Source organism: Hyaena hyaena, unplaced genomic scaffold (genome assembly GCF_003009895.1).
Source record: "Hyaena hyaena isolate Hyena2069 unplaced genomic scaffold, ASM300989v1 scaffold_392, whole genome shotgun sequence".
Lineage (NCBI taxonomy): Eukaryota > Metazoa > Chordata > Mammalia > Carnivora > Hyaenidae > Hyaena > Hyaena hyaena.
Window position 1 is genome coordinate 27,294 of NW_024081017.1, and position 23,570 is coordinate 50,863.

At 43.6% G+C, this 23,570-nt stretch overlaps 1 protein-coding gene and 1 long non-coding RNA gene across 4 annotated transcripts in view; both read left to right on the forward strand.

Annotated features, from left to right (window-relative positions):
* The first annotated feature begins 221 nt into the window (after positions 1-221).
* On the forward strand, positions 222-5,332 carry LOC120244461. Its single transcript, XR_005531548.1, has 3 exons — positions 222-309; positions 881-954; positions 5,207-5,332. It is a non-coding gene; the product is annotated as an uncharacterized LOC120244461 (long non-coding RNA).
* Positions 5,333-16,529: 11,197 nt separating this feature from the next.
* Positions 16,530-23,570, forward strand: part of LOC120244460 (zinc finger protein 177-like) — a 34,854-nt gene continuing 27,813 nt past the window's right edge. For 2 of the 3 annotated variants that reach the window (XM_039251011.1, XM_039251013.1), the window contains exons 1-2: positions 16,530-16,746; positions 18,104-18,285. The gene's annotated coding sequence lies outside the window, so the exon portion shown is untranslated. Of the gene's footprint in view, positions 16,747-17,408; positions 17,499-18,103; positions 18,286-23,570 lie in introns of all 3 variants that reach the window. The other variant, XM_039251012.1, reaches the window with a different exon arrangement.

The following is a 23,570-nucleotide window of genomic DNA, read 5'->3' on the forward strand; positions in this document are numbered from 1 at the left end:
TTGAAGGACGGGAACAAAGATTTTTAAAAAAATACCTCAGACTCGACTGGGGGACCGAAGGGATATGGCCGCCAGCTCGCGCAGGCGCAAGAGCCCACCTCTGCTTCCGGTTTCTGGGACGCGCACAGCGTAAGGGGCGGAGCTTCGGGAGTTGAGTCGTAAGGATTAAGCGGGGCGGACGGGAGGGAGGCGGTGGCTAGTAGCCGCGAGTGGAAGAGAAATGCCGATTTTCTTCTGGGGAGAGAGGCGTTTGGGCCCTGCGGGCGGATCAGCGCAGGATTTGGATTGGACGGGGCTGACGGGTATTAGGTCCGTGGCCGGGTTTGGTTGACTAGGACTGTGGGGCGGAGCTGGGGCGAGACAACGCCTAGGTGCGTGGCTTAGTTGACTATTCCGAAGGGCAGGATTTAGGGTGGGACCAGGTGGAGGGGCGACACTTGGTTGACCATTCTTGAGGAGCTGAGGTTGAGGGGCGGGGCTGCGGGGATAGGGTTAGGGGCTCCCATCCAGGCTCTGAAACCAGAGAACTAGATGCTCAATTGCGTTTTTCTCAGTTTATACCCTTCTCCAGGTTGCTATGCACAGGACGCAATATTTGTGACTTTTAAGCTTATACCACTTTCTAAGATCTCCCTTCCATTCTTTCCGTCCTTTCATTAGGTCTTTAGTTTTCCCTCTCATTGTTTTATTGATTACTGCTCTTGTTGAGGAAGTAATTGATAATTGTTAATGCAAGTCCATTTACCTGGAAACCTGGCTCTCCGCTAATAGTTGTCATTACGTTATTTTTCCGTATGAATTATGTTTGATTTTCCGTATAAATAAAATTTTCTGTGCCTATTTTTTCTTACTCTACTACCTCGTTTCTTTCTTTGTGCAGGGCCTCTCACACTTATAAAGTCAGAAAAGAAATCAAGCATTGTCTTGGTCAGAAATGATTATCAAGAATGCAAGGTAAGCTATTTGCTGTAGATTGGTTTATCAAGTTAATGAAGTACCTTTAAAAAATCTGGTTTAGGAGATGTTTTATCAGTTTTTGATCAGTGTAATCAAATGTTCATGCATCTATTGAGCTGATAGAGCATGAAAGAGCATCTATTGCTCTTTGACTTTATGACGTCATACCTGTATAAAATATATAATTTTACATAACCCAAAAGTCTATACTTTTTTTTTAAATGTTCATTTATTTTTTGAGAGAAAGAGACAGAGTGCAAGTGGGCTAGGGACAGAGAGGGAGACACAGAATCTGAAGCAGGCTCCAGGCTCTGAGCTGTCAGCACAGAGCCCAACATGAGGCTTGAACTCACAAACCGTAAGATCCTGACCTGAGCCAAAGCCAGACGTTTAACCGACTGAACCCCCAGGCACCCTGAGTCTATACTATTTTTTTAATGTTTATTTGAGAGAGAGCAGTAATGAGCGAGCATAAGACAAGCTGAGAGGCCACAAACACCCCACCCGCACCCCCAAGTGGGACATGTGTGACACTCCAGGTTGCCAAAGAACAAAGGGAAGGGGGAAAACAAATGGTTAACTAATCCTGAAGGACCTAAGTCTCCATCACTTCTCCATAGTGATGTGGGAAACAAAGGCAGAAGGAAATGGCGGAGAGAAATAAATTTCCTTATAACCTGCAGCCCATTGACAAATGCTTGAGGCTGGCAATAAGTCAAATGTTTCTACAGGGACTCTTTACTGTCTGAATGTTAATGCTTTGCTAGAGGGAAAAACAACCCTAGCTTGACAATAGCTAGGCCTCCAGTATCTTCTGAGTCTTCTTTAGCATATGAAAATCTCACTAAAAACTTTCCCTGGACTTTACCTCCCCCAACTTCATAGTAAGTAACCAGTAGCTCCTCATGGTCCTTGGGCAGCTCTTCCTGCCCACAGGTCCTGTCCTGTTGCTTCAATAAAATCACCTTTTTGCACCAAAGACATCTTCAAGAATTCTCTCTTGGTTGTCAACCAAGGACCCCACGAACCCCACTATCACCCCCCAAAAAAACTCATCAAGCAGAAGATGGGCTGAGAGAGAAAGAGCGAGAATCCCATGCAGGCTCCACACTGTCAGCTCAGAGCCCGAGGTAGGACTCAAACTCATGAACTGTGAGATCTGAGCTGACATCAGGAATCAGACACATAGCCTACTGAGCCACTAGGTATGTGAGCCTATATTTCTTAAAGAATGTTTTCTGGATTTCCTAGATTGCTTTTTTTTTTTAAAAGTAGGTAAGACTTGAACTCAAACCATGAAATCAAGAGCCTGAGATCAAGACCTGAGCTGAGATCAAGAATCAGATGCTTAACCAACTGGGCCACCTAGGCGCCCTTCCTAGCTTTTAAATCTCCCTAAACTCTAGAGTATAAAACTATTTTCCTAATTTTCTTCCATATTTTATCTTATTGTTTTAACTTCTCAATGTTTACCCCTCAAGGAATGCATTTTAGTATGTACTGTGAGATAAAGGTCTGTTGTGCTAATAAGCAGCTCTGTGTATTGACCCTTGGGTTGTTTATTTCTTCACTACAGGCTAAGGCCCATTAACTCAAAAGCCCTCTGGGGCCAAACTCAAATTTTTGCATATCCAAATTTTAAAATAGCCTCAACAAAGTTATTCTTAGCCATTCAGAGCCTCCCTGCTTTGCATACTCTGAAAATGTCACCCAGGATCAACTGAACATTGACAAGACACAGAGAGAGCCTAGTCAGACACCAAACTGCTGTGGCCTTTCGGAGCTCTCTGACCCCTCCATGGTGCTGAGCAAAATCACCTAGACACTAAGGCCCCTCCCAGATGCCCCTTTCCCCCACGGGTTCCCTTGCCCTCCTCCCCTTCTGGATGGTGGCTTCAATGACATAAGCCTTTGGATGGTCTCATGTTGGGACTTCCCCTGTCATGCAGTCCTGTCCAAGTGCCACCCTGTTGAAGGAAAAATGGTGGAGTCAAAGTGGTAAAACAGATTTTATTCAGGACTATTGAAACAGGGGAAAAGACACCCTGGTATAAAAGCAGGTTCAAATCCAAATTTGTGGCTAAATGAGAATTTATAGGCAAGAGGCATGGTGGAGGTCAGTGGACAGTAAATCTTTATCACCCAGTAAAGTTCCTTGGATGTTACTGCCTCCTGTGGACCTGTCTTCTCCCTAGATCAGTCCTCAATGCTCTCAAATTCCCTACAGGTGATCAGGCGACTGAGGTAATCAGGAAATAGATAATAGGGACCACCCAATCAACAGGACAATCATTTGACAAAACTATACTGGACAGTTTCAGGTGGTTGAGACTCTATTCTTCTTTTTAATTTATTTCTGAGAGAGAGAGACCAGGGGAGGGTCAGAGAGAGAGACACAGAATCTTAATCAGGCTCCAGGCTCTGAGACGGCTTTCAGGACAGAGCCCGATGCAGGGCTCGAACCCAAGAACCTGAGATCATGACCTGAGCTGAAATCACTTAACCGACTGCGCCACCCAGGCGCCCCAGGTGGTTGAAACTCTAAAATACCTCCAAGTCAGTCTGACATGGTTTTGCTCTGTGTTTTCTTGCGGTTGTTGTTGTTGTTCTAAGTTTATTTATTTTGAGAGAGAGCCAGCAGTCGAGAGGCAGAGAGCTAGGGAGAGAGAGAGAATCGTACACAGGCTCCAAGACAGCATGGAGCCCGATGCAGGGGCTTGAACACTTATACTGTGAGATTATGACCTAAGCGAAAATCAAGAGCCAGTCACTTAATCGACTAAGCCACCCTGGTGCCCCTTGCTCTGTATATGTTTTGTGATTCTCCCACTATTAGCCTCAACAAGTGGTAGTGCAGGTGATGCAGGCAGGTTGGGTCCAAGGACCCAGAGGAGGGTCCCACAGGACCAGCAAAGAGGGCCCTTGGCTTCTCACGGAAGTTTATTGAATATCATGAGTGACACAGAGAATAGCAGACGGAGTGCCTGGGAGACTAGGAAAGGAAAAGAGAGTTGTGGTTAGGGGTTTATACTGGAAAAGGGCCTAGAGTACATTTTTCTTCAGGAATCCAGGGTAGAGTCCAATCAAAGGCAAGTGTCAGGTGAACAATAGACGTCAAAGGTAAATTACTGATGCCAGTATCAGCCAAGGCTTCTTCAAAGCTAATGTCCTGGCACATGTTTGGGATCTGGCACTTCTAGGTTATCAGGTGTTTGGGGCCTAAGATGAAACTCAAAGAATGATTAACTCTCATGCTTTCCCCTTGAATGGGAACGTAGCCATTTTGGCTTATTCAGAGGCAAAATATTGAACATGAGGAAATGGGGTCTAGCAGAAAAACAGCAGAGATGAGGCCATTTTACAATGGAGTCCCAGGGCTCCTGGGTGGCTCAGTCACTTCAGTGTCCTACTTCAGCTCAGGTCATGATTTCATGATTCATGAGTTCCATCCCTATATTGGGCTATGTGCGGACAGCTCGGTGCCTGGAGCCTGCTTTGGATTCTGTGTCTCCCTCTCTCTCTGCCCCTCCCCCACTCGTGCTCTGTCTCTGAAGCAAGCTCCAGGCTCTGAGCTAGCCGTCAGCACAGAGCCCGACGCAGGGCTGAAACCTGTGAACCGAGAGATCATGATGGGACCAAAGTTGGACGCTCAACCTACTGAGCCACCTGGGTGCCCCAAAACATTAAAAAAATTTATAAAAATAAAGAAAATGGAGTCCCTTCACTTCCCTACCTCTTAGGTATTTAAGTGAACCTCATTGAAACTGACTTCTTGGGTCAGAGGTGCAGCTGCCTGGGGGAAGTAAGCCTGCCTGCCTGGTCCCCCACTAAGCAGCCCCTGGACCTGTAAGACTTAGGGGCCCAAGCAGGAAAAGAGGAGGAGTGCCCAAGTCTGGACCAAGGGTGGGCTGCCCCTGACCCCATCCTGGGCTGTCGCAAGAGCAGGTCCCCACGGCCAGCTGGTGTTTCAGGGTTCTCTGAGACTAGACAAGACCTAGGGATTGCTCCAAACGGTTCATCAGCTCGTAAGGCAGAGATAGCAGGTCTCCTAAGCACAGTTAGGGGAGATGCCTTTGTCCACAGCTGGCAGGCTTTCTCTGTAGTCCCACTCAGACCTACTGTCTAGGAAGGAATCCCAGCCCCTCCTCAGAGGGACATTGAGTCCCCCAACTCTTAGGCCCAGCCAGCCAAAATATTACTTAGAGTAACCCAAGTCAAAGAAGTTTATATCCTTGACCTGCTCCCCCAGGAGCTCAAAGAAGGTGGCTGTTTTACTGAAATAATGTTCTGAACCATGAGATGGATGTCGTGTCCTGGTTACCACAGCTTCATACCACCCAGAGGAGGAAAGAGCCCAAGCTTCTGCAGGTGATGAGACAGGACAGAGTGCAGGATCGGGGGTGGGGGGTGGGGGGTGGGGAATAATGACCAACGTGCTCTGCTAGAAAAAAATAAATACAATGTTAGCACTGTAAGAACAAAGGCATTTTATCCTCCACTTTGCCAGTGACCTTCCAAAATGTAGTAAAAGGCCAAAAGGCAAAACGGGAAGGCAAAAAAAAAAAAAAAAGAAGAAGAAGAAGAAGGGTTGACTCTCTCTTGGAGGAAGAAAGACCCATCATCTGTCTACTTAAGAGTCCATCCCTCTCCCCAACCCCAGGAAATCAATACCTTGAAAGGAGGATTAACAAAAAAGGCAAGTACCAGCTTAACTATTAAAATCAGCGCACTTTGGCTGAAAGATGATTCTGTCTTGAATGTTTCTCCCAGACGACCCCTCTTCCCATGCTTGGAATGGGACCTGCTGAGCCAACCTCATGAAAGGAGCCTAAAGCTTTTTGCTGTTCGTGGGCACCAGCTGTTAAGAACCAGTTAACCTTCCCTGACCAGTGGAGGTGGTCAATATGCCACAATAATTACCAGCCACAGAGAGGCGCTGAAAGGGTACAGATTCCTGCCATTTCACCCTTTCTTTCTGAGGTATGGCCTGTGCTTAAAGCCACTAAGCATCAATGGGGCTGATGGTAGACTATAGTTAAACCAGATTATTCCCTTCATTAGAGCGCCCCTCCCCGATATCACCGCCTAGATGGATGACATTTCATTTGAAGCTATAAATTTGGCTAATATGTTCCCTTCTGTAAAAGTCTCACAGGAGAGAAAGGCAAGTACCCAGGAAGTAGAACTAATACCTTCAGACTACATAGATAACACCATTTTGGTGATACCCTGGGGGCAGGTTGGGGAGGTTCCTCTACTTCAAGCCACAAAGAACATCAACTATAACCTATAATCTTTGTGCAGCTTCCTGTAGCTGAAGAGCCCAATCTAGACTGTGACCAAGCAGTTTTATATTCTGCACTTCCGTTCTGAATGGGGCAGGGCAAAAAGTTCCTTACCTCATCAGAATCTAAGAGGCAATGAGTTTCCCAGGGGAGGTGAGTGGGAGATGGCCTCATAGAGGCTCCTTACTTCCAGGCCTCCCATCCCTCATGTTGTGGGAGGATCACAGGGCATCCTGCCAAAACTCACATTTGCCACAGTCAGGCCTTTGCCTGCGTGGCCTATGTGGATACATACAGAGTCTCAAAGGCGCTGTGGCAGAGCCATTTCTCTACAGCTCTGGCCCCCGATTTTTCATGTATCTATCTAAGAATTCTTTTTATTTAATTTTTTATTTAAAAATTTTTTAATGTTTTTTGATCTTGCCAAAGATGTCCATGCCCTAATCCCCAGAACCTGTGAATATATTACTTTGTGTGCCAAAGGGGACTCTGCAAGTGTGGCTAAATTAAGGTTCTTGAGATGTGTTGAGGGGGGGTGTTGGGCTGGCTGAGACGTAGGGCTGAGATGCCACAAAATGGCGGACTTCTTAAGATGGCTGACCTTTTCGCCACTACATCGGTGACCCTTAAGACATTGGCGGGAAAAAGAAACTTAAACCTTCCAACCCGGGACTTTCCAGTCAAGAGTCCGCCCCTGTTATCTGGACTTCCACACCCCCACTAACAGGCTATAAAACCCCTCACCACCCAACCGGGGGCGCGACTTCCCCGACTCCCCTCTTTTGAGTCGCGGAACCTCGCTGGAGGGTCCAGGCAATAAAACTCCTCCTGCAGAACATTTAGCCTTGGAGTCTCTTTTACTCACCTAAAAAAACCTTACAGGGGGGAGCACCCCAGAGTATTAAGATGGAGCCAGTGTAATCACAGGGATATTTTTAAGCAAAAGAGGGAGGCAGTAGGGTCAGAGTCAGAGAGAGATGAGAATGGAAGCAGTGATCAGAGTGATCTATGGCCCCGACCAGCGCATGGAGACAGCCTCTGGAAGCTAGAAAGGCAAGGAAATGAATTCTTCCCTACAGCCTCCGGAAAAAACATAGCCTTGTGGATACCCTAAATGTAGCCCAGTGAGACCCATCTCAGATGCCTGACCTTCACAACTATGAGACAATAAATCTGTTTTGTTTTAAGCTACTAAGTTTCTGGTAACTTGTTACAACAGCAAGAGGAAACTGACATAGATACTGTAATTAATTGTAGCCATAGGGGATTATAAAAATATCTGTTTCCCTACAACGTTTCTGATTGGGATGGTGAAATATTTTTGAGATGACTGTGGGGATATTTGGACAACTTTCTAGACAGGTCCTTCATTAGATATGTCTTACCTCATTGTGTGCGTTTTTCTCTGACCAGCGTGTCAACTACACACACTCTTTCTGATCTTCCAAGTAGGAGCAAAGGAATAAGCTGGGGAAAGTGTACAAAGGTTTATTTGGGAATAGTACAGAACTATAATTTGCGACAAGCAACCCACAGCAAAACCATAGGCTAGTCCAACCAAGAGTAGGAATGTGAGAAATCTAACTGACTCCATTTTAGGAAAAAGCCTCCATCTTGAGGGTGAACTAGGCCCAAACCCAGTCCCACGAAAAACCGCAGGAAGTACTTAGGCAGCCTCAGCCTGCCCTTAGTTACTACCCTAGCAATAGCAACAGCCAATCAGTTTAAAAGAGGTGCCTATGTCCCAAGACGTTCCAGTTGACAGTTTGTGGTCACGCCAGATGAGCCGAACCAATCGGGTATAGACAAGACAGCCTGCACGAAAAGTCAACCTATCACGAGGTTGCCAAGCTAGAACGCCCCGAATTCCCCTGTAACCCCAATAAAAAGCCCTGCGACCACAGTTCAGTGCTCCATACCATCACCTCAGGGTCAGGGTGCATTGGAGTCCCTGCTCAAGCTTGAATAAAGACCCTCGTGTGCTTGCATCAGAATCGGCTCCTCAGTGGTCTTTGGGGTTCTCGCGATCTGGGCATAAGAGGTACATTATTTTCTGGAGGAGAAAGTTGGGAGGGGTTGTTTTGAAGGGGTCCATTGGAGAAAAGGAAGAGTTCAGGCTGATGATGGTTTCTCATTGGCTGAACTGCTGGGTAGTCTATTTCTTGTAAGAGATGTAATGTACGTCTTCTGTTGGGGGCTGTAATTTCCCGTTGCAGATTCTTCTGTTGGGGGATCTGTAATTGGTCATTCTTACTGTAATTAAGGAGTGGTACCCTGTGAGAACTCCCCCTCTGCACTCCTTTTCCCACAAGACAAAGTTTCTGAGAATAAATTACAATTCTATCAGACCAGCAGGTTCACTACCTAGTCCATACATATCCTCGGGAAGCAAATCCTTCAAACCAAGAGAAATTACAGCATTCAGCATCCAAAATTCCCTCCCATTTCACCAAAAGACAATGTAGAGGATTCCTAAGACTTATTGTAGACTGTCAATTGCCAACTTAATGATTTATCTGCCTCCTTCTATGACATGACTAATGACACCCCTGAGGCTCTGCCATGGGAAGTCACTGTAGAGTTAGCCTTAGGCCAACTCAAGGCTAATATGGAGAACTCACCAACTCTGGGTCTCCCAAATGATAATAAGCGGTTTCCCTTTTCATGGTACCGGAAAGGGATGGCCAAGCTCTTAAACTTTTTAACTCAAAATCAGAATGGAATCCAGAGGTTCATTAGGCCTAACAGTTGCTCTCCTAACCCAGTAAAGAAGACAGTAGCCTCAGCCGCACATCTAGACAAGCCATCTCATTTAAACTTGGGTCACGTCTTCACTTGCAGTGTAACTCCAGACCGAGAGACTGCAGCGTTTTCTCCCTCCTGCCTCAAGTGCAGTTTGCTGCTCCCTTCACAGGCAGGAGGCTGAACTACAATGAAAATGAATCACGAAGAGTGAATTTATGTTGCCACAGGGAAGGTTAAGAGCAGCTATGTAGCGACTGTATTCATGACCAACACGGGCAACATGCAGGCACAGTTGTGCAATGAAGAGGATGATACACGTATGCGTTCACGTACGCACCACAATTGGAAAGCAACTATTATCCGGTTCAGATGTGTAAGAGCACCGCGCTGTGGAGGAAAAGAAACCACCGCCGGGGTCAAAGGGCACAGCGCCGCCTTCCGGTCCAGCTCCCTCAGAGCGGCTCTCCGCGTCCCGGCAGGAAGAGAAAGGCCTCGCTCCGCAAGCGGGCGCAGGAGGAGGCGTCCGAGAGACCCGCCCAGCTCCCGAGGCCCCGCCCCTCGCGCGGTTTGCAGAGATCGGAAAAGCGCGTGCGCAGGGCGGCGGCCATCTTGGCCGCGCGCCACTCCCGCGTGTGAGGCAGAGTCATTGCTTGTCGCCGCCCGGCCTCCAAGTGGGGACGCGGGGAAGGGAGGAGCCCAAGGGGGAGGCGCGGAGTCAGAGTCCCCTTCCTTGGAGAGTCCGGGCCGGCTGAGCCCCCAAGACGGGGACGACAGCCCCGGGGGGAGGCGTGAGGCTAGGCTTTTCCTCGTCGCGGCGACTCCGGCCCCAGCGTCCACGCCCCCACCCCACCCCCCAGCGTGGCGGTTGTCAGCCGCGCGGGCACGCGGTGCTCTTGGCCGTGTTGCTTATCGACGTTAAACGTCTGACTGAGTGAAATCGCGTAAGGTAGAAAACTCAGCGCGGCCGAGCCTTGCAAATGCCTGAAGCCTCGACTGTAGGAGTCAGAGCAAAGCCGCGGCGGGCCGGTTGCCGTTAGCTGGAGTTGAATTCACCCTAGGTAAGGGGAGGTTTTGACAGGCGGGCTTTTCTTTCGGGTATCCGTTTAGAAATTCTTTAGAAATCCGTTTAGAAAGTCCGTAGCACTAATAAAACGAACATCCGTAGAACCTTTACCCATGTTCACTAATTTCTAAGATTTGTCTCTAGTCCTGTTTATTCTTATGATGAGCCATTTAATGGTAAATTGCAGACATTCGCTTCCCCTTGTAATCGAAGCATATGCATCCTCTAAGAATCAGGACAGTCTCCTAACACCCGAACTCCACTGTCCGTCCAAGAAGGTAAACTTTCTCCGGTTACAGTTGTAATTTTTTGGAGCTAGGACCCGCACAAGTTTGCACCTTGCATTTTGCTTTAGATCTGTGGTCTCTGTTAACTAAAACAGTTGCCTGCTGTTAAAAGAATTAAAATTAATCTTGGTTCTTGAAGGTTCCAGGAGAGCTACCTCCTAAATTGTTGGCATTGAGATACGACGTTGTTTTATTACGATTTCATCTAATTATTTGTTGCTTGTAAAGTGGACGTTGAGTCTAGAGCAGGCCTGTCTTCTACAAGTATCACGTGAGGCACAGGTGTGATTTTTTTATAATTTTTAGTAGCCAATTAAAACGTTAAATGTAGCTGTGAAATTATTTCTGGAATGTTTTATTTACTCCAACTTATCCGGGTATGAGTATAAAATTATTAGTGGAAATAAAGACAAATGCAGCTAGTAGGGAATTATTTATGAGAAATTTTGTTTCTTTCCTTTGTAGTAAGTTGCTGGAATCTGGCGTGGATGCCGGATCTCATTGTGGATGCTGCATTTTCATTGGAAATCCCTGCTCTGTATTTAGCCTTTACTGTTGAAAACGATCTCCAAACTCAGATTGTTGAAACATACTGAAAAGATTTTTTTTAGTAACTGAATCAATTTTATTTCTAAAATGGAATTAAATAAAAGTAAATAAGAATCTAGCTTCTCAGTCACAGGAGCCACATTTTACGTTCACGGTAGCCACAGAGAACCAGCCAGTGGCTCCTGGGTTAGACTGCAAGTTCAGATGCCGGACCGTTTCTGTGTACTTTGTATTGTATCCCATTCAGGAAGCACAAATGTTCAGGTTGTCCCGTTGTTTATTAGGGATGAGACGCGTCTAGTGAAGGTGCCCCTCTCTCTCAAACAGGCACATAATTTCTTTTTGGTACTCCGACTTGGAAACGGGAACAGTCCGTTTCCTAACAGCCTTTCATCCAAGGGTTTCAGCATCACCTGTCAGTCTTTGCCTCAACCTGTTTTTGCATGCCGGAGGAGAGGGGTTACAAAATGATGTTTTTCCTAATTGTGTCATTCCTTCTCCATTCTTTAGTCTGCGGCTTTCCTTCCCCACCTCTCACGTCCTCTCTACTTTTTTTTTTTTTTTTTAAATTTTTTTTTAATGTTTTATTTATTTCTAGGAGAGAGAGACAGAGACAGCGTGAGCAGGGGAGGGTCAGAGAGAGAGAGGGAGTCACAGAATGAAACAGGCTCCAGGCTCTGAGCTGGCAGTCAGCACAGAGCCCGACGCGGGGCTCGAACCCACGAACCGCGAGATCATGACCTAAGCGAAAGTCGGACGCTTAACCGACTAAGCCACCCAGGCGCCCCTTCTCTACTTTTTTTTTTCCGTTCTGGAGTATCACTTCATATTCTTGGGCTTTTCTTTCATTCACTATTTTAAAATCCGTTCTTGTCATTTATTTTGATGCTAAACCTGTCCCAAGTGTGCCTTCTGAATCGTTGTCTCTTCAATGTGAATCCTATTAGTCTTTAAACACAAGGCTGTTAGTCTTTAAGTGTAAAATAAACCCTCACTTCACTGTGTACTTTGTTTCAGACCTGTCACCAATGACTTCTCCAAAAAGCTTGTTTCCTTTTAGACGTCAGGGTCTATGATTCATGGGCTTGGTGCTGCTTGGGTATAATCATGTCTGGACCTTTCAGTGGATGTAAAATACGTGTTTCCTTACGTCTTAAGTTCATACTCATGTTCCCAGGCAAAGCTTAATATTCTGGGTTTGGTGTGGGGTTTTTTGCTTAACTCTTGTTTTATACTTGTAACTCTTTGCTGTTGTAGGAAATGCTGTTGGTTCCTAATAGCTTAACATACTGTTTTATCCTACAGTTTGTGTATAGTAGTTTCAAAAAATGCAATACCAGTGTTACTGTCAACATTAGACTTCGTAAACTGTTAAGTTTCTTTACATTTGTTTTTTGTCCTTACGGGTTTATATTAAGGATATAAAGTTCAGAATACCCTGCTCAAACAGTTGCATGAACTCATGAGTCTTTTCTCTGCATGATTAGGTGATCAGTTTGATACATTTCAGAGGTGAAGGCAAATTGCAGCTTGAGAGCCTATTGTAAATCGGCACTGAACAGAACATGTTAGCCCAGGAACAAAATATTTACTGATTTTTGATTGAATGGAGCCACGATTTTTAGTAATATTGAAGTTGGGTATGGGGCACCTCATGGATGGAACCACAGAGTTACAGTTATAGTAATACATCATAAGGCACCTTTTCTCCACTCCGGGTTTATGAAGAGGCAAAATTGGGCTGTCAAATGGAAAAGTTGTTGGGAATAATCACCCCTTTATTAATTAGGCTTTATATCATAAGTTTTTACCCTTGAAGACCCTGTTGTAAATTTCATTGACCCTATTAACTATTTTACCTGGGGGTCCATGGGGTTACATTTTAATAAGCCAATCTGTGACTGCTAAAGACTGAATTTTAACTTATCATCCACTATGTTAGAGCATCTGTGTCTAATATGGAATGTTTTAGGGAACTGAGTATTATGACTACGTGGAGATTTAGCCAAAGTGTTAAAGAAAAAAATATTCAGCAACATTTGTTAAAGATAGTAAGGCAGACTTTTCTCAGGAGCATTGAGATAGCTGTAGGGATGACTGCAATGGGATTTTACAACGTAGGGAGAGCTCGGGCTCAACTCCAACTGAGTACTGCATACGCAAGTGGAAGTCTATAGGTAGACACCAGAATGGGGGTTAATGAATAGAAAATTGCTAAGAGGAAACATCAGAGGTAAGGGGCATTCTGGCCAAATGACCTAACAGGATTCTTACTAAAGACAGATCAGTGGTTGCCTGGGTAGCTCAGTTGGTTCAGTGTCCAACTCTTGGTTTTGGCTCAGGTCATGACCTCACAGTTTCATGGGTTCCATCCCTGCACCAGTCACTGCGCAGCACGGAGCTTGCTTGGGATTCCTTCTCTCCTTATCCCTCTCTCCCTCCCACTCCTCCACTCTTGCTGTCTCTGTCTCAAAATAAATAAACTTAAAAAAAAAAAAAAAGACGGGAACCTGAGAGGCACAGTCAATTAAGTGTCCCACCTGAGCTCAGCCTCATCTCACAGCTCATCAATTCAATCCCTGTGATGAGCTCTGTGCTGACAGCTGGGAGCCTGGAGCCTGCTTCAGATTCATTCTCTCACCGTTCCTCCCTCCCTCTCCCCCCTCCCTTCCCTTCTCCCCCTCTTGCACTCTGTCTCTCTCTTTCAAAAATAAATCAATAAGGGGCGCCTGGGTGGCTTAGTCGGTTAAGCGTCCAACTTTTGCTTGGGTCATGATCTTGTGGTTCTGGGTTCGAGCCCCGCATCGGGCTCTGTGCTGACAGCCAGCTCAGAGCCTGTAGCCTGCTTCAGATTCATTCTCTCACCGTTCCTCCCTCCCTCTCCCCCCTCCCTTCCCTTCTCCCCCTCTTGCACTCTGTCTCTCTCTTTCAAAAATAAATCAATAAGGGGCGCCTGGGTGGCTTAGTCGGTTAAGCGTCCAACTTTTGCTTGGGTCATGATCTTGTGGTTCTGGGTTCGAGCCCCGCATCGGGCTCTGTGCTGACAGCCAGCTCAGAGCCTGTAGCCTGCTTCAGATTCATTCTCTCTCTCACCCTTCCTCCCTCCCTGTCACCCTCCCTTCCCTTCTCCTCCTCTTGCACTCTTTCTCTTTCAAAAGTAAATAATAGTTTGATGAGATATCACCTGGGAAGTGGTAGAGGATGAGGAGCCTGATCAGATATTAGAGGGTGATCATGTATTGACAGTTCTAGTTAAACTGACTTAATTAGCAGAGTTCATGCTAAAACTAGACTTTACAAGGAACTCTGAGGCTGGGCCTAGGATACTGAATAGCAAATGCTAGACACCAATTAATGCAAACCATATGATTTGATACAAAGTTCAAAAATAGGCAGAATTACATTTTTACAGGGCAGAATAGTGCTTCCATTTGGAGAGGAGAAAGAGGTAATTTAGATGAGGCATATGAGTGCTTCAGGGGTCAAGAAATTCATGGTAATGTCCTGTACATTGTAAGCCTGCACTTGTTTGAATGTATACTTCAATAAAATGTTTGAGAAATGAACTCAGCTATAATTTCCAAGTGCTCAAAAGGACCAACAAAATGAACATAAAGCATAGGTAAGGAAGGAATAAAAAAGGCAAAATTTAATGAAAAAGAAAAAGAGGTGAGGTTTTTGCGGAAGAAAAATAGACTTGGGCACAGTCTGATTTAGAACTCCACCTACTCTGTACATTTTACACCCATAAAACCTAGGGGAGAGGATCACATCTCTTATGTGAGCTGTTTCTAAGCTGATTCCCAATTGAAGTAGAGCAGTATTTGAAATGTATTCTGAGTTTATTTTGTATATTTTGCTTGTTTGAATTATGCTATCGCTTTGGATCGAAAGTTGAATATCACTGGCCTCAAAAAGGCAAGTCAGATGTCAGTTTTCAAGAGTCTTCTGAAATGATTGTTTTCCTGTTCTGTCTTTATCTTTCCCACTGCTAGTCCTAAGTTTACTGAGAAATATCCTTGGAGGTGTGTGTATGTGTGTGTTGGGGGAGGCAGAGGATAATATTCCTGATCTGTTCATATTTTTTTTTCCCTAGCATTCATCACCAACTGATAGAATACAAATTTCTGTGTTTATTACCTGCTTGGCCCTTGGAATGTGAAAAAGACTAAAGTATGGGGGGCATTTTCTGTTCCTGCACTCTCCTCAATGCCTACTGTATTATGTAGCAAAGAGAAGGACCTAAATAAATATTTGCATATTGGATGAAGGCATAAGCTGATATAAGAACTCGAAAGGAGGCAACCGGGGCTGGGTGTTTTTGCCAGCTGGCAGAGCTCAAAGACGTCTGAATGAATAAACCGTTTGTGCTGGGGGTCCTCAAGACCACCCTCCTGCTCTGCGATGCTGTAGGACTCACAAAACTCCTGCTGCTAAACACATTACGGTTTATTACAACCAAAGGATACAGATTAGAATCGGCAAAGGGATAGATCAGACATATGGGATTAATTCCAGGAACCACCAGGCACAGGTATCCAGGTGTGTTTTCCCAGTGCAGTCAAATGGGCATTGCGTAATCCTAGTAATGATGTGTTGCATCACATGTGAAGTATTGCCTACCAAGGAAGCTCACCTGATACAGAAGGCTGTTCAGTTGGGCTGCGGTCACAAAAATACTACGGATTGTGTGGCTGTTTATAAACAACAGAAATTTCTGACAGTTCTGAAGACTGGGAAAAATCAAAAGATGCCAGCAGATTTGGTGTCAGGGGAGGACCTCCTTACTGGTTAGTAAAGGCAGTCCTCACTGTGTCATCACATGACAGAAGAGGCAAGGTAACCCTCTGGGGTCTCTTTCACAAGGGCACTAAACCCATAATTACCGCTCAACGTCCTCACCTCCAAAAACCATCACACTGAGGATTTAAGTTTCATACATGAAGATGCACGGAGATGAAAACATTCAATCTATAACACCTGAGCTTTGGTGTCCTAAGTTTTTATTGTGGGTCAGTCCTATAGGCACACACCACCTGCATGGCTGACTTCAGGCACTTAGGCTCCAGACTGAGATCAGACTGTTAGAAGAACACTGCCCGAAGCTGCAGGCATATAAAAGCATGTTTACCATAAATCACATTGTTAGCATAAACTATCTGGTCAGAGTATCTGTGGCCACAAGGACTCAGGCATACAAAACATTCTTATCAGGCAGGATATTCCATGGACCTCTCCCACAAGCCCAGCCAAGAGTAGGTCTGAAGATAAGCCTTTCTCAGGAAAGTGCAGGATTTGAGCAACCCAGACCTGGGTTACTCAGTTGTTGCACACCATCTCATGAGGGTCGTCCAGATATGTTAGAGAGTAACAATAACTTCAGACGTTCAGGCTTATGAGATGGAGTAACCTGTATTCAGATTCGGACTCTTCCTAATTGGTCACTGCTCCTGTCTCAACCCAGGTTGCCTCGACTGTTAAATGATGGTAATAATAACCATGTTGATAATCCTTTGAGCTACCACAGCTTGTGGCACATAACAGGTACTCAGGAAATGGCAATTGTCATTTATATTCATGTGGTATATTACTCTACAGTTTCTGGCGGCTTTTATGTAATATAACTTCACCTTCTGCAGCGCTGACTAATGAACAAAGCCTCATGATAGCTGAGTAATGCCTAGTGGTTAATATTTGATGGTATGTGGCGAGAATCCACTGCTACTTAATCAAGAGGAATTGAGATGGACTTATCCACCCAGCGCAGACACTGTCTTGAAGGACATTGGGAATGAGAAGGGCTCAAGCAGATTTTACTGTCATACCCACAGGATGCCAGCCATTGATCTTTCCTCCTATGGTAAGTCCTTGTTGATGCTCCCGTCAGAGACTGCTTTCAGTTGGCCTGTGAACAGCCTGGCTTGTCAAGGTCTAAGGAGTCCTATTTGTGTGGTGTCTCAGAGAGGGCTTAAGTGCATAAGAACACCATGGTGTCTGAATCCTTAGATTTGGGAAGAAAGGATGAGGATGAATATTTTTGTGGGAGACGTTCTGCTTAATCAACCTGAGAATCACGATAATTGTCCAAAGAAACCAACTTTGGGGCACCCGGGTGGCTCAGTCAGTTAAGTGTCCAACTTCAGCTCAGGTCATGATCTCACGGTTCATGAGTTCTAGCCCCACATTGGGCTCTGCGCTGGTGGTGCAATCTGCTGGGATCCTCTCTCCCTAGCTCTGCCCCTGCCCCACTTTCTCTCTCTCTCTCTGTCTCTTTCTGTTTGTCTCTCTCTCAAAAGAAATAAATAAACTTGAAAAGAAAACAACATCTTTACCTCTCTAAACTTTAAATATCTTCATCTATAAACTGGGATTATTAAACTCTTCCTCCCTAAGCCCAAACCCTCCTGATTCCAGATGAGGCAGGCTGCCCAGGAGCTTAGAATCAGTGTGGAGTGGCTTCCAGGCTTCTGTGTGGAGACTTCGAGCAGCCTGGGTTCTCAGGTTTTATTTCTTCTCCCCAAGGTCATCTTTCCCAAGACTTTTTTCTGTCTTCATGAGGAGAAATCAGTAGGAGAAAGGACAGCGACTGGGTGTCTGACAAATTATTCTCGGGTAAGTAGGACATTCATTCTTTTATAAAAGTACATGTTCTTCCTACCAGGTAGACATGTTTTCTTCTGATGGAACAAGAGTTTCTTGGTGCATTTAGGCCCTATACACGGACTGAGTGCTCAGTTCAATTTCCTCAGGGTTCAGGATGTTTTTTGTGTTAACAAATGAGATAAGGAAATGACACTATTATCTCAGTATTTACTGATTCACTCCACCTCTCATTCATGCTGATTGTGTGCTCTCGTCTTGCTGTGATACTCTATGAGGGAGGGGACCTGTGTTTTTCAGAATTTGTGCTGTCCCTGAAGTAATGGTTCACACATTGCCAGCATTTACTGTGTCTGTAATGTGTTCAGACCATGGTAAGTCCTGTCATTAGAGCATAATGAGACTAGAAAAGAGTACAGTGTGGTTGTGGGGAGACACGTGCAGCCAGGTGAAAGACGTGCTCTTAAAAGCTACGTGAGTGGATGAGGTCACCAACGAGTATGTCACTGGTAGAGGTCGAGAAGAGAATGGGTATGAGGACCATCAAGCCCTGGAAGAGATGATGGGACAACACGGAACCCTGTCTAAGCTTTGGGTCTCCCGTTCTCTTTCTCCAGTGAACACTGATTTACGTGGCAGATTGCGTGATGCCAGGATGTTTGTGATGGTGTAGGATCCAGTGACCCTTGAGGATGTGGCTGTGGAATTCACCCAGGAGGAGTGGACTTTGCTGGATCCAATCAGAGAAACCTGTACAGAGATGAGATGCTGGAGAACCACAAGAATCTGGTTGCAGTAGGTAAGGCTGGTACCATCTCTTCATTTAGCTTTTTCTGGAAGAAAACTTTCTTTGTTTTTGGTTTTTTAAAGTAGGCTCCATGCCCAGTGTGGGGCTTAACCCCGTGACCCTGAGATTAAGAGTCGCATGCTCTACCGACTGAGCCAGGTAGGCTCCCCTTGCTTAAGTGACTGCGTTCTAGGCTCTGTGCTGACTAATGGCAATGCAGTAGTAAAAAGAGCAGGTGCTGTTTCTGCTCTCCTAGACCTTACCTTGAAGTGACTTCCTCTTGAAAACAAAGATCTGTTTGTTGTACTGGCTTTATTTTCTGTATGGATTGAAAGGCTTAGGACCTAAAAACTTGTATACAAATTTGAGCCTGGGTTTCAGGGGAAAGGTCGGCACCCCTTTTGGTGAACGGTGAGAAAGTGCGTGCTTGTATTTTAGTTTCATTTGAAAGTTTGTTGGTTTGAAAAAAACAAAAGTTTATTGGTTTGATAAAGTTGGCGTGAACATTTTCTTTCTCAAGTTACACCTGACAGTATTTGGTGTCCCCGCAGAACCGAATCTTGATCCTGGTTTATGGAACTGTTTGTCATCCCTTGCATGTTCATCCTACACTTGAGATCGTCTTCCTCTGAGAGCCAGGTACTAGCTATGCAGGCCTGGTCTGATCTTTCAGGTGGAACAGAAGGGAAAGCTGAGGCTAGTGGGACAAGTTCTGCAAAGTCAGGGGAAAAGGGTAAATGATTCTCTATGAAAAACAGCAGGAATCCATGAGAGCTGCAGTCCATTTGGTAATGTTACATAGGAAGCTTTTGAAGATGGATTTTCCTGAGATGCTGGTACCTTTGGTTTCTGAGGCTCCTTGAGTACTTCAGACTTCTCTTTAACTTTTCATCCACATTCTGAAACTTCCTTTTGACCTGACAATAAGATTTGTTTCTGCATTAAATTTTGCATTTAGTTCTTCACCCATTATATTTCAACTTTGTTTTCTTAGTCTTCCTCTTCACCATCAGTCTTGACATGTATAGAATTATTTCTTAGAGAATCACCTACCAGCTTGACCAGCACCCATTTTCCTTGCCAAACTCATAAGGTAGCCAGACTTTTCAATCTTTATATGTTCATTTATTTTTTCTATTGTAATCTATGTTGTCATTCTTTGAAAGTAAATAGGCATTGGCCTTTATTTTAACACCGTCTTAACATCATTTGTCTCCAAGACCTTAATTTTGTTTTAATCTTATTTCAGATTGGGAGATTTGTCTTAATACCAAATGGTCAATACCTCAGCAGAATATTTTGCAGGGGAAAACATCCAATGTGGTAGACATGGTAAGATTCACAGTGTGTAATTCCTTGCCTTCCACACCAATGGAAGTTTGGAAATTCCATTAGATTGAAAAGCAGCACAAAACCATAACAGACACTTGGGGTTAGTGTTATTTATCCCAAATGAAACGGTTTTTCATAGAGTCTCTGAACATTGTGAAATTGACAAACACTTTAACCACTCCCCAAAATATATTCTCACGGTGTTAGCTCAGTATTTCCATATATACAATTCAGATAAAGATTTTGGTAAATAATTTTATCTTGATCAATTATCAGCTAAACTTTCCTAAGAATCCCTGTGAAAGTAAAGACTACAAAAGAAAAAGAAATATTACAAAATAATATTTTAGCAGAATGGTCTCTGCAGTCTGCTTGGAAGCACTCAGGTCTGGAACTATGCATTGCATGCAGTGAAAATGGAAGAGAAAACAAAAAACTTCAGTCATGCTGATTAGTTTCCTGTATACTATAACAATGAAAGACAGAGGGGAGGATCTCTGAAAGTAATAAAGCTGGAAAACTTTTATAAAACATCACTAATCTCTTCGTCAACAGGAGAGAAACATATTGGAGAGGAATTGTTTAATTTCAGTCATTGGGAAGAAGCCTTGAGTGAACACTTCTGCTTTAAGACTGCAAGAGAACTCACAATAGAAAGAAAACGTGTGTGATCAGTGTGTAAAAGCCTTCACAAAGAACTCTACCCTTAATCCACACAACAAAACCAATAATGGAGAGAAACCTCCTAACTATAATCAATGTGAAACACTTTAAGCCAAAATCCACATCTGGTTCACAAGAAAACATACTCCAAAGAAATCCTATAAGTGGACTTTCAGAAAGGCCTTTTTCCTCACACCTTAGAGGAGTTAAGAATTCATAGTGGAGACAGGCCATATGCTTTCAAGAAATGTGGGAAAGCTTTTTCTCTTTCTACAAGTCTTTTCGTACATGTTCAGATTCACAATAGGAAAAAAGTCCTACAAGTCTAAAGAATGTGGGAAAACCATTTGTTGATCTTGGTATCTTATTCAGCATTTAAGAACTCAAAGGGAACTAATGCCTATGGAATGTAAGAGATTTGAGAAGGCCTTAACTTGTTCCCCAGATCTTGCCAAACAGGACAGTTTTATACTAGAGAGAAACACTGTTTGCAAGGAATGTAGTAAAGAGTTTACTTGTTTATCAAAACTGAATTCACATGCGAGTTCACACTGGAGAAAAACCGTGAGTGTAGTAAATGTGAGAAAACCTTCACTGATTCTTTAGGTCTCATAAAACACAGAAGAACTTACACTGGAGAGAAGCCTTATCAATGTAAGGAATGTGGAAAAGCATTTGCTAGGTCATCATATCTTACATATAAGAACTCATACTGGTGAGAAGCCTTATCAATGTAAGGAATGTGGAAAAGAAAGCCTTTGGTACCTTATCTTGCTTTGAAAGTCACATGCAAACTCACCCTGAAATGAAACCTTATGATTGTAAGCAGTGTGGGAGAGCCTTTATTCGTTCCTCATTTCTTATTCAACTTTAAAATTCACAGTGTAGAAGGACGTTTTGAATGTGAGGAATGGGAAATCATTTAGATATCCCTCACACCTTACTCAACATGGAAGAACACATACTGGAGAGAAGCCATATAAATGTAAGCAATGTGGGAGAGCCTTCACTATTTCATCAAGCCTTACAGTGCACATGAGAACTCACACTGGTGAACGACCTTTTGAATGTAAGAAATGTGGGAAAGCCTTTACTCAACCCACATATCTTATTTGACATTTAACAATCAACTGTGGGGAAAAGCTATATATAGATGAGAAATGTGACAATTTTAGTACTTCTTCATGCTTACTGAATGCATAAGAATTCACACGAGAGAAAGTTATTTTTGCAGGGAATGTTTGAAAGCCTTTAATACTTCTCTTATTAAACATGTACTAATTCATTGTGAAGGTAACCTTATTATGAGGAATGTAGGAAACCTTTAGCTCTGTCTTATATTTTCCTGTTCAGTTATGATTTCACAGGTGTGAAAAATCTTATAAACGTAAGAAGGGTAGGATTATTTTTCTGTTTTATCCTTCATTTGCAGGAGAATCTGAATGCACACATTAGAAGAGATCCTAAGAGGGAAAGAGATATAGGAAAGTCTTTTTTTGTTATTAAGAAACAATTCACACTGGACAGGAATGGTAAATTATAAATGAAGGCATTATGGAAAAGGCTTAATTTGTTTTACATGAAATAAGCCATGTTAGATTGTGAATGGAAAAGCAATCTGCTTTCAGAAAATAGCTTCCATGGGGCGCCTGGGTGGCTTAGTCGGTTAAGCATCCGACTTTCGCTTAGGTCATGATCTCGCGGTTTGTGGGTTCGAGCCCTGCGTCAGGCTCTGTGCTAACTGCCAGCTCAGAGCCTGGAGCCTGTTTCAGTCTGTGACTCCCTCTCTCTCTGACCCTCCCCTGCTCACGCTGTTTCTCTCTCTCCTAGAAATAAATAAAACATTAAAAAAATTAAAAAAAAAAGAAAATATCTTCCATATATTTTTATGAAAATAGAAATCCTAGAGCCCGACGCAGGGCTCGAACCCACAAACTGTTGAGATCATTACCATAGCCAAAGTCGGATGCTTAACCAACTGAGCCACCTAGGTGCCACTAAATGAAAAATGAAAAACTTTTGTTACAAAAGCTATTTAAATGAAATCTAAAAGTATAAAAAATTGGGATAGTATTATAGTATAGATTTTCACTTATTGCATATAAGAAAATTGGTACTGGCAAAGAAAATCGGGAAAATCATTATTTAAATGAGTTTCCTTTTTGTGTGTGTGTCTTTTTTCAAAGTAGACCCACAGTTTTTCTCTTTTTTTCCTTTTCTTTTTTTTGACCCACAGTTTTTAAAGACTAATGATGTTGAACATGTACTTGTCATCCATTTATCTTTGATGAAGTGTATGTTCAATATCTTTCTTGTTAGAGTCTTTTGCCTATTAAGTTTGCTTTTCTTAATGAACAGGTTTATTGAGGTATAATTGCCATGCATCAAATTGCACATATTTTAAGTGTACAATTCAAGTTTTGATGCATGCACATATCCATGAAACAGTTGTTTTCCTTTACACTAGCAATGAGCAAATGGAATTTGAAATTGCAAACACAATACTGTTTACATTAGCACAACAAAACACATACTAGATCTATATGAGGAAAACTGGAAAATTCTGATGAATGAGATCAAAAAGCAACTACATAAATGGAGAGATATTAAATATTCATGGATACACCCAGTATTGTCAAGATATTAGTTCTTCCCAACCTCGCTAGTGGATTCAATGCAGTCAAAATTCCAGCAACTTATTTTGTGGATACTGACAACCTGTTTCTATGGAGAGACAAAAGACCCAGAATAGCCAACCCAGCATTGAAGGAGAAGAACAGAGTTGGAGGATTGAAACCGCCTGACTTCAAGACTTACTATAAAGCTTGGGGCAGCTGGCTGTCCTAGTAAGAAGAGTGTGGTCTTGGGGTTGTGAGTTTGAGTGCCACATTGGGTGTAGAGATGACTCAAAGATAAAAAAAACAACACCAGGATTTACTATAAAGCTACATTAGTTAAAATAGTGTGGTAGTGGTAAAAGAATAGAGACAGATTGATGGAAGAGAACAGAGAGCTCAAATAGGCCACATAAATAGTCTTCTGGTCTCTGACAGGAGCAAAGGCAATGAAATGGAGGAAAGATCATTCTTTCCAACAAATGGTGCTAGAATGACTAGACATTCAGTGGCAGAAAAATGAATCTAGACATTTTGCACTCTTTGGAAAGATTAACTCAAGATGCATTATAGACCTAAGTGTAAAACACACAACTATGAACTCCTATAAAACATAGGAGAAACCCTAGATGTCCTTGGGTGTGGCAGTCCCTTTTTTAAATATAACCCAAAAGGCATGATCCATAA